General features: G+C 43.6%; 1 long non-coding RNA gene across 1 annotated transcript; it reads right to left on the bottom strand.

Moving 5' to 3' along the window:
* Positions 1–10113: 10113 nt before the first annotated feature.
* LOC103634620 (uncharacterized) lies at positions 10114–10949 on the bottom strand. Its single transcript, XR_002266665.2, has 3 exons — positions 10785–10949; positions 10394–10694; positions 10114–10308 (listed from the first exon to the last, which is right to left on the bottom strand). It is a non-coding gene; the product is annotated as an uncharacterized lncRNA (long non-coding RNA).
* Positions 10950–11248: the final 299 nt, after the last annotated feature.

Raw genomic sequence — 11248 nt, 5'->3', positions numbered from 1 at the left:
ATTGATGATGCAGAACAAGCAATCGCTGAAGCAGAAGGAGAAGAAGCTGAGGAAACAATCTCCGAAGATGATTATCACCTTGCCACACCAAGCAAACCCAGCCATTTGGACTTCGGGAAATCTACTGTTTCGAAGGCTGACTTGTCCAAGATGGTAAAGTCAGGCTATTTTACTGAAAATCAAAAGAAGCTACTACGCTTCGGAGGAGAAGAGACTACCCCAAAGCCGGAGAAAGATGAAATTGTTATTTTTAAAAGCTTCTTAAAGGCTGGGTTGAGATTCCCCCTTCACGGGATTATTGCAGAGATATTGAATAATTTTGGAATCTATTTTCACCAGCTAACCCCTAACGCTATCGTTAGGCTTAATGTTTATATTTGGGCACTCCGAAGCCAGGCAGTGGAACCGTTTGCGGACAGCTTTTGCCGAGTTCATGAACTGCACTATCAGACAAAGGCTAGAAAGGATGGGTTACATGACAACTTTGGTTGCTATAATTTTGCTTATCGGAAAACTTCGAAGTGTCCTGTGATTAGCTACCGAAGCAAATGGGCAGCAGGGTGGAAATCGGAATGGTTCTATGTTAAGGTTGATGATGATAAAGAGAAGCTTGTGCAAAGCCCACTGGAACTGACCTTCGGAGAAACCCGCCCCCAGTGCCACATGTTACCAGAGGGTCCAACGCAAAAAGCAATGTACGAATTCAAAATAATTGCAGAAAATATCGGTACAAGGGACCTGGTCCAGGAATTCTTGGCTTTCAAAATTTTCCCTAGTGTAAAAGAGTGGGAAATGCCGAAGCTGGAGGGGGAAAAGAAAAAGGGTGAACTTGTTCGTCTGCCTTATCACTTTAAATTCAAGAAGTACTTTAAGAAACCCTGCAAAGAGTGGTTAGACACAGTTGAGACAATGTGCAATGAAATCTTGGGGAATTACTCCAAAAAGGAGGATCAATTAATGACAGCAGCCTTCGGCACCCGACCGAAGCGAAGACTGAACCGAGTATTCGATGCCCTGGGCTTCGAGTACCCAGATTATGAGCAGTTGAATAAGGGTGCCGAAGGCCACAAAAGAAAAAGAGTGGCTGAAATTCTGACCAAGGATGAAGAGCAACCAGCAGCAGAGAAGAAAATTCCGAAGAAAAGGAAAATATCAACTCCGAAACGAAAAATGTCCGAAGAAGAGAGAACCCCCACACCGCCTTCTGCTAGCGACATAGAAGAAATTTTAAAGGTAATGACTGAACCCATGCCTACGAAGCTAAGTCCACTAGGGCTCCAACTGACGAAGCTTTTTCGAAAGGTGGACGAGCCGGATCAGACGAGGACAAGCAAACCCAAGCGGCAAAGAATCATTGCGGTCACTGAAGTTATCGATAAGACGCCGCCAAGGGCGTCAATTCAAAAAACGGCAGCTGCCGAAGGTGCAGCAATCGTTGAAGGCGTAGCTTCGGAGGTCGCGGCTACCGAAGCCGCTACAGCCGAAGATACAAACTTAGAAACCACGATTAAGAATATCAACAAGATTTTGGAAGACATGGCCGCGGAAGAAGCTGGTGCTACTACTGAAAAAACCATGGCCACAGTGCCTGAGAAAGGAAAAGAAATAGCCGAAGACCCTTCGGACGACGAAGCATACACTTTCCAGAACTTAGTTGGGCAAAAACTAACGAAGGACGAAATAGAAGAACTTAAAGACTACGCCAAGTCTTGCGGGTACAAGTCAGGTGCCCTCCTATTTGGGGGTGTAGATGATGAACAACTGGGCTGCATCCGGGACTCAGCTGGGGCTAAGGTCATCGGTACTCTATCAAAGAGTATCGGTTTTCCGAAGCTGGAGTCAGACATCAGCCGCTACCGACGACAACATGTCGTTGGTAGTTTATTTTACTCCAACTTCAAGGTGAATGACTTTTTTCTTAACCTTTATTGCTTCTAATAAAAACATGTCTGACGAAGGTTGTGTTTGTGTAGAGTATGTTATTGAGCAAAGCCTTGCAAATGCAGCAAGATCTTGAAGATAAAAAGCATGAAATTATAATCGGAAATTTGGAAAACAAAATAAAGGAGCAATCAGATGCTTTTGAGAAAAAGAACTTTGAGCTCCAGGCAGCCGAAGGCTTACTGGCGGAAGCTGAAGCAAAAATATCAGAACTAAACTCGAAGCTTCTCCGCCAGTCCGAGCAGTTCGAACGAGAAAAACAAGATCTCAATGCAAAACTTGAAGCCGAAGCTCAGCAAAATTCGGATTTGAGAAAACTACTGACAAATCTTCAAGAAAAATGCCTAGAATTTAGCAACAAGTGCATTCAGCGACTAAGAAAGATTTTTCATTCGGTTGGAGCTAGCAGCGAAAAATTTACCCCCTCAGCTGAAGACCTACCGCGAACCTTCGAACACATTGAGGGGGAAATTGACGAGCTCGACGAAGTCATAGCTGGGCATGGTGATTTCTGTGCCTGGGTAGCTTCTCGAGGGACTGCTGCAGCCTTCATGAAGGCTGGCTGTGAACATGGAAAAGTTGTTAACAGGCCCAACTTCGCCTTATCTCCATCAATCCTGGATGATATGCCTGACCTTGCCCGAAGTATTTCCAACAGATTTATAAAAATGATATGGACAAAAGGCGGGCGGGAGAAGGCTGGAGATGAAGCACGAAGCCATCTTGAACCAGTAAGAGATAATACTTCGTACTTACCTTTTTCTTTGCACTTGATTTTTACTCACGATTCCTTGATTTATGCAGGTTGACGAAGGTGAAGATGATGCTTAAATTATGTCGCTGAAACTGTCGCCGAAGCTGAAGCTTAATGAAGATCAGTAGAAATGTACTATAGGAAAAAACTCAGGATACTTTTGTAACAAGTTTTGTAAATACAATTGAACTGTTCTCAAGGAATTTTGTACATACCTTGTAATATATCCTTCCCCTTCGATTGAGTCGCTTTGATGTGGACGAAATCAGCATTTTGAGCCGAAGGCGAAAAAACACCTTCCCTTCTTTTCGTACACAACGAAGCCTAAACGGTTGCTTCCTCTTTTTGCCAAAGCTTCTCTTCATATAGCAAAACATAAAAAACTACTTCTTCTTTCTGCCGAAGCTTTTACATAGCAAGACATAAAAGACGACTTCTTCTTTCTGCCGAAGCTTTTACATAGCAAGACATAAAAGACTACTTCTCCTTTCTGCCGAAGTTTTCCTTTACATGACAAAACATAAGAGACTACTACTCTTTTACACAATGATTCATAAAAATCCAGTTCTCCCTTATACTGAAACTTTTCTTTGTGCCAAAGCAATCGGAACTTTTTACTTTTGCACACAACATAGCGTAATAAATCATAAAAAGGCACTTCTCCGAAGCTTTTTTGCCGAAGCAGCCACTTGGGAACACAAATGCTATGAATGAATGCTTATGTATGCGAATGTTATGATGTAATGTAATGCACGAATGAATGTCCGAAGCATATATCCGAAGCCATATTGTCAGCCATTACTTGGAAACAACCACACATTAGCTCTGCATTCCCTTAGGAACGACTTTGGAGCTTCTTCGCCTCTTACTTAGGCAATATCAGCGTTGACTTTTCGCTGTAAGCTCTGCATCCCCTTAGGGACGTCTTTGGAGCTTCTTCGTCTTTTACTTAGACGGTATAAGCTCTGCATTCCCTTGGGAACGTCTTTGGAGCTTCTTCGCCTTTTACTTTCGGCGGAATCAGCGTTGACTTTTCGCTGTGAGCTCTGCATCCCCTTAGGGACGTCTTTGGAGCTTCTTCTCTTTTTTCTTTTTCAGTTTCTGCACTCGATGGTGCGTTCTCAGCTGTTACATTTACATTTTTTGGGGGATTTCGCTCTTATAAGACTAAAAAAGGAAATTACACATGATGGCCCCATTAAAAACCTTTCTCCCCCTTCGGAAAGGAAAAGGGTGCCATGAAAATGAAAAAAAAAGCATAAAAAATTACATCATATTATACATAGTATCGCCGAAGCTCATCCGCATTCCAAGACCTTGGAATTTCGTTGCCATCCATGTCCTTCAATCTGTATGATCCAGGCCTTGACGAAGATACTACTAAGAATGGTCCTTCCCATTTCAACTGTAGCTTACCCACTGTATCTGGGTTAACCACTCTCCGAAGCACCAAGTGTCCCGGCTCAATATTTTTTAGCCGGACTTTTCTATCTCGCCATTTGACTGTTTCAGCCTGATATTTATTAATATTCTCCACGGCCTGAAGCCTGATCCCTTCTAAAGCATCTTTTTCCACAAGACAAGCATCTTCGGGGCCTGATTCTGCCGAAGCTACTACTCTTACTGATCCAGCTTTTGCTTCCTCCGGAGTTATTGCTTCGTCACCGAATAATAATTTGAATGGGGTAAAGCCTGTAGACCTTGATGTTGTTGTATTGTGGCTCCACACCACTTTGATTAACTGATCTGGCCACTTTCCCCTGGGTTGATTGAAGATTAACTTCATTATTCCTGTCATTATAATGCCGTTGGCCCTTTCAACGAGCCCATTTGACTCCGGATGCCTGACTGACGCAAAATGGATCTTCGTTCCGATTTGATTACAGAAGTTTCTGAAAGCTTCGGAGTCAAACTGCGTTCCATTATCTACAGTAATTGCCTTCGGTACCCCGAAGCGACAGACAATATTCTGCCAGAAAAACTTTTGGACAGTGGCTGAAGTTATTGTGGCCAATGGCTTCGCCTCAATCCACTTGGAAAAATACTCCACAGCCACTATAACATATTTTAGATTCCCTTGAGCCGGTGGTAATGGGCCCAACAAGTCAAGGCCCCACCTTTGCAATGGCCAGATGGGTTGTATCAGCTGTGTTAAAGACGAAGGTTGTTTTTGATCTCTTGCACATTTCTGACAACCTTCGCACTTTTGCACTAACTCCGCTGCATCCGAAGCTGCCTTCGGCCAATAAAAGCCTTGGCGGAAGACTTTCCCAAGTAATGGCCTAGATCCAATGTGGGATCCACACAGGCCTGCATGTATCTCTTTCATCAACTCTATACCTTCGGCTCTAGATAAGCACTTGAGCAGCGGAGCACAAACTCCATGTTTGTATAATTCCCCTTCTATCATGACATACGGACGAGCTCTTGCCTCTATTCTTTTATTGTAAGCTTCGTCATCTGAAAGGGACTTACCCTGAAGGTAAGAGATTATTTCAGTTCTCGAATCTTCGCTGTAAACAGGAGATATGTTGAGGACTGCTCTTTCAAGGAGCTCCACTGAAGGTGCCTTTATTGTTTCGAAAAACACATCCGAGGGTAACGGCAGCCCCTGTGCCGCAGACTTAGCTAGCAAATCAGCATGCTCATTTTGTCCTCGAGGAATATTCTTGACCGAGAATCCTTCGAAGGATGCCTCGATCCTTCGGACCGTATCTAGATACTTTTCAAGCTTCGGATCTTTAGCTTTGCAACTTTTGTCAACATGACCCGAAACCACCTGGGAATCAGTTTTAAGAATTGCCCTTCTGATTCCCATTGCCTTTAATTTCCGAAGACCCAGGAGCAAGGCTTCGTACTCAGCAATATTATTTGTGCAGCTGAAGTCCAGTTTTGCTGCATAGCAAGTTTTAACCTTGGATGGTGAAACCAAAACAGCAGCTGCTCCTGCTCCGAAGGTTCCCCAGGAGCCATCACAAAACACTGTCCATGCTTCGGCATCTTTATTCACTTCTTCGCCTTGAGCCCCTGGCGTCCAGTCGGCAATAAAATCTGCCAATGCTTGAGATTGGATCGAGGATCTGTGCACATAATCAATGTAAAATTCATTAAGCTCCGCAGCCCATTTTCCAATTCGGCCAGTAGCTTCTTTATTTCTCATGATATCTTTCAACGGCTGCGAAGAAGGAACAATAATATTATATGCCTGAAAATAATGCCGAAGCTTCCTGGATGCCATTAGAACGGCATACAACACCTTCTCCAGCTCTGTATAATTTTTCTTTGAGACACTAAGGACCTCAGATACAAAGTACACTGGAACTTGCTTCTTAAGCTGGCCATAAAGCTTCTCCTGGACAAGCGCCGCACTTACTGCTGAGTGCGAAGCTGCCACATATAACAACAGAGGAGCCCCTGGCGTTGGCGGAGTTAATGTTGTGAGATCTATCAAGTATTGCTTCAACTCTTCGAAGGCTTTTTGTTGATTTGGGCCCCATTGAAAGACTTCGGCTGACTTCAGCACCTCGAAGAATGGTAAGTTTCTTTCTGCTGATCTGGATATAAATCTGTTGAGAGATGCCAGCCTTCCTGTCAATCTTTGGGCCCCTTTTCTTGTAGTTGGTGGCTCCATTCGAAGTATAGCTTCGATTTTATTTGGATTAGCTTCGATTCCCTTTGTTGAAACTAAGCATCCAAGAAATTTACCCTTCTTTACTCCGAAGACACATTTCTCTGGATTCAGCTTCAGACCAGCTTGTCTGAAGCTGGCGAAGGTCTCCTGCAGATCAGCAATATGGTCCTCTTGCTTCGTGCTTTTGACGATAATGTCATCAACATAGGTCAACACATTTCTACCTATTTGAGACTGGAGAACCTTCGCAGTCATTCTGCTGAAACTTCCTCCAGCGTTTTTGAGCCCCTCAGGCATCCGAAGATAGCAATACGTGCCACTTGGAGTTATGAAGCTAGTTTTCGGCTCATCTTCCTTTTTCATCCAGATTTGATGATATCCTGAGTAACAGTCCAAGAGACTCATGAGCTCTGAAGAAGCTGCTGCATCGACTAGAGAGTCTATCCTTGGCAACGGGAATTCGTCCTTCGGACAAGCTTTGTTGAGATCTGTGAAATCGATACACATTCTCCACTTGCCATTGGCCTTCTTCACCATAACAGTGTTAGCTAGCCATTCTGGGTACTTCACTTCTCTGATAACTCCTGCACTGAGGAGTCTTTTTACTTCGTTGCGAGCCCCTTCGGCCTTGTCATCAGACATTTTCCGAAGCCTCTGCTTTCGGGGTCTAAAGGATGGGTCAACATTGAGCGAATGTTCAATAACATCCCGGTTTACTCCACAGAGATCATTAGCCGACCATGCAAAAACATCTTTGTTGTTGAATAAAAACCTTATCAAGGTTTTCTCCTGGTCTTCAGATAACTGCGAGCCCAACAGCACCTTCTGATCTGCTATGTCTTCGCACAATAGCATGGGCTTCGGCTGATCAGCCGAAGCTGCTTTTTCCCTCCTGAACTTGTACTGTTCACAAGCTTCAACTCCATCTATATTATGGATTGCCTTGGAATCAGTCCAGCTTCCTTCGGCCCTTCTGGCAGCTTCCTGACTCCCATGAATAGCAATAGGCCCTTGGTCCGAAGGTATCTTCATGCAGAGATAAGCTGGGTGAAGAATTGCTTCAAAAGCATTTAGGGTACCACGACCAATGATGGCGTTGTAGGGGTATTCCATGTCAACAATATCAAACACAATTTGCTCAGTCCTTGTGTTATTAACAAATCCGAAGGTTACCGGCATGGTAATCTTCCCGAGTGCCACAATCTGCCGCCCTCCGAAGCCACAAAGAGGGTGCGTAGCATCATGAATCTTGTCTTCAGGCTCTTGCATCTGTCTGAAGGCTTTAGCAAATATAATGTCAGCTGCACTGCCTGTGTCAACTAGGACATTGTGAACCAGAAACCCTTTGATCACACAAGAAATGACCATAGCATCATTGTGAGGATAGTCCTTGAGCTGAAGATCTTCCTGAGAGAAGGTAATTGGAATGTGAGACCATTTTGACTTAATGAAGGGTCCCTGCACTCCAACATGCTGCACCCTTCTCTGAGCCTCCTTCTTCTGCTTTTTGTTAGCTGGCTCTGAGCAAGAACCGCCTGTTATCGGGAGCACCAGCTTCGAAGCCGAAGCAGCTCCAGCTTGAGTGTTGAACGAAGCCATCAGCTCAGAAAGGTGGAAGTGAGTTGACCGGAGGTGGGCGCCAATGTTGGGGACTTGTTCTCAAATGTTAAGAATTAAGAACAAGGCAACACAAGAAATGTTAGGTGTTAAGGTCCTTCGTCCTCCATAACAATATATCCCTTCGGGATATAGAGCATCTCGGACGAAGGTTACGAAGGACATACCTTCGTAAGCATAATAACGAAGAATGAAGCATTTGCATAAATCATAAAATATGAAATAAACATCTAAATGCTGTCAAAGAATTATCTCTACTTGTATTAATGAATACAAATGACTTTGAATTACAAATGTACCTTCGGTCCTGCGGAAGGCAAAGGTACAAGCGTGATGCGAAAGCAAATGACAGGTTCACGTGAACAGTACAGAGGTACTGTTCATCTATTTATAGGCACAGGTCGCAGCCTGTGACAAATTACAATTATGCCCCTTGCGAAAGTTTATAGCATTAACTCAGACTCATATGTATAAAAAGGTCATTCTATCTCTATGTCGGTTTAAAAACGCCGAAGCTCCATGAAAAGGGACCTTCGGCCATCTCTTGGAGACGACTTCAGCCGAAGCTGCTTCTTCGTGTGAGACCTTCGGCGCACCGAAGCACGACCCCAACACTCTCCCTCGACGACAACTATTTCATCGGAACCCCGACAACATGTACACGCTGCCCAACCTAAGGAGGTTGAGCTTACATGAAAATCAGCTCACTGGCAAACTCGATAGTGACCTTGGTAACATCTCTTTCCCTGATGTCTTTGGAGAGATGAGGAGGCCAGAGTCCGTAAACTCGGCCACCGATAGGTTGGATGGTGAGTTGCCCGCTTCCCTGTAAAGTTGTCCACTACTGAGGGTAATTAGCTTGAGGAACAACTCGCTCTCTAAGTGTTATATTGTCAAACAAACATTATCAACAGCGCATAAACCCGAGCCCGTACACGACCCGGATGACAGAGATGCCAATCAGCAGGAGGAGCACTTCCTATAATAAATGACTTGTCCAAAAGAAATATATTGAACATTGATGACAAGATTAACAGTGGTGGTCTTTCTAAGAGATTGGTTATGCCTCTTCTGGGTGGTAAAGTTCAATCCCAGCAGGTTCCTAGAACTAATGATGCAATTAACTCTGATTCTGCTAGCACAAATGAGAACCCTATTCTTGGTGGAAAAGTATTTTCTCCTCCAGTTGTTTTTAGGGTTCAATAGAGACATCAAGCTGCTGTTGCATTTCAAAATCAAAGTGAAACATAATGACACACAAGAACACTGATATCCATTTATATTTTAAAAAGCACACCATACATTATAATTTTAGAACCACACTTGATCTGATTACACCCATATGACTACAATAGGTTACGCTTCAACAGGAGTCTTCCAAGGAAAACAGCTTAACAACCATAGCACCCTAAACATTACAAGCTAAATGATTCCCACTACATTTTTTATCTTGGGGCCATCCTCTGCACAGCTTGGTCACACAGTTTAGCAGTTTTGTTTGGTGCCTCATCTCTTATACAGTCTCGTCTTTTTCAATATTTGGTCGTAGCAGCCTCAACCTTTTCAATATTTGGTCACTCATCTAGCTTTCCATGTAGTATAATCGAGGATTGTGGTTGTAAAAATCGCAGGTTCTTGGTTTACCATACAAATCAGGAGCAGTAGAGGCAAAAGCCTCGGTCGGAGTCACCTCGTCATCATTGTGCAGTTGTGTTTCTCCATGCCCAAGTCCACCAGAATCGGGCCTCCTACGCCAGCCACTACGTGAGGCCAAGGCACAACGTGTGCGTGAGGTTGCACCTCGGACAGTTCTTGACCCACAACAACTAGAAGTGCATGTTGAGGCAGATCTTCTCGCCCTGGTACGTCTGCGCGCACCAACAGTGATCCAGCATAGCGAGAGACACTATATGGAAAAAAGAAAATGTCCTGTTAGTAATGTGACTACTCAATGAAAACAAAAGATAAGTCCTTTCGGAGGTTTTAGAATGATACTTGAATGTTACAACCCTTCTGAAAATAGCATGCATTGCACCACATATATAGCAAAATACAATGGTATATTCTTGATAGAACAGAATAAGCGATAAAAAAAATACATCACAACACAACCATGTTACATGCAGAGTCAGTTACCATCTCACCAGCCACCTTGGAGACTCTGGAATGAAGAAAAACCCAACAAGTAGGACAACACAAGGTATCAATCCTGCATGAAATGCTACATTAGTTTCTCTTGATGCTCATTTTGTCAACATACATGATACATGTAAATATATCTGTGATTATCTACTACAACCAAACATCGCCATGAAACAAGTGCTCCAATAATGTAAGCAGCTGAACACCCTGAACAGGTGAATAACTACATATTCAAAAGAGCCCATATTAATTACTAAGATTCACTACATAAAAATAATAAGAGGCACTTCAGATCCAATTTCTCTGACCTGGTTTGAGGTTGCAAGGCCTCCTCAGATACCCTTTGGTGCTATTTCAGATATATACAAAGGCACATGTGTTATTATAACCCCAGGAGTTGTTAGTGCATAGAGTGTGGTGTGCATAAATGAAACTTTTTAAAGAATGTTTGAGAGTGGGACATGTTTCCATTGCTTAAACAAAAGGTTTAGAAACATAAGAATGAAGATTTAGGTACATATATTGAGAACTATAGATGTTCACCACATAGGAAAGAACTCCAGTACAATACCCCAGCAAAACTCTTCCAGCATAGAGCATCATAGCATCCTTCATGTCAGTAGATGAAGGAAAGTATTACAGCTAGAAAATGGCAGTCAGAAGATGAAGGAAGAAAATAGCTCTAATGGAGGAGCATACCTTGGCAAAATATACAGTAAGCCAGCCAAAAATGCATACAACTGCTGCAAATCGCATGGTCTGTGATAAATGCAAATGGAAGAGATGTGAGGATGAATAATGGTAACCATTTTACTTATCAACTGCTGCAGCTGAATTACTTAACCATTTTGCGTCCAAGAATGTCTGCCAGGTTGCCGCTAGTCACAGCACCAATCATTGCTCCAATTGTCAAAACAGATCTAGTACAGAGTTACCTAGCAGCTAGCAGCCGCCTAGCATTCGACTCTAGTCCAATACCTGTAGAGATGAACCGGTATTGACCTATTAGCCTATTGTGTATTGGCTATTGGAGCCGTGGAGTGGACAGTGAAGTAGACATTGGACAATGGAGTGGGGAATTGGAGACATAGATCCTGGGGAGTGGGAAGGGAACCGTACCTGCAGGCTGGCGCCGCCACGTCGGGGATGGAGGAGGTGCCGAG

The sequence above is a fragment of the Zea mays genome, chromosome 1 (assembly GCF_902167145.1).
Source record: "Zea mays cultivar B73 chromosome 1, Zm-B73-REFERENCE-NAM-5.0, whole genome shotgun sequence".
Lineage (NCBI taxonomy): Eukaryota > Viridiplantae > Streptophyta > Magnoliopsida > Poales > Poaceae > Zea > Zea mays.
The sequence above is the reverse complement of the archived record's forward strand: the minus strand, read 5'-3'. Positions and strand labels throughout refer to the sequence as shown.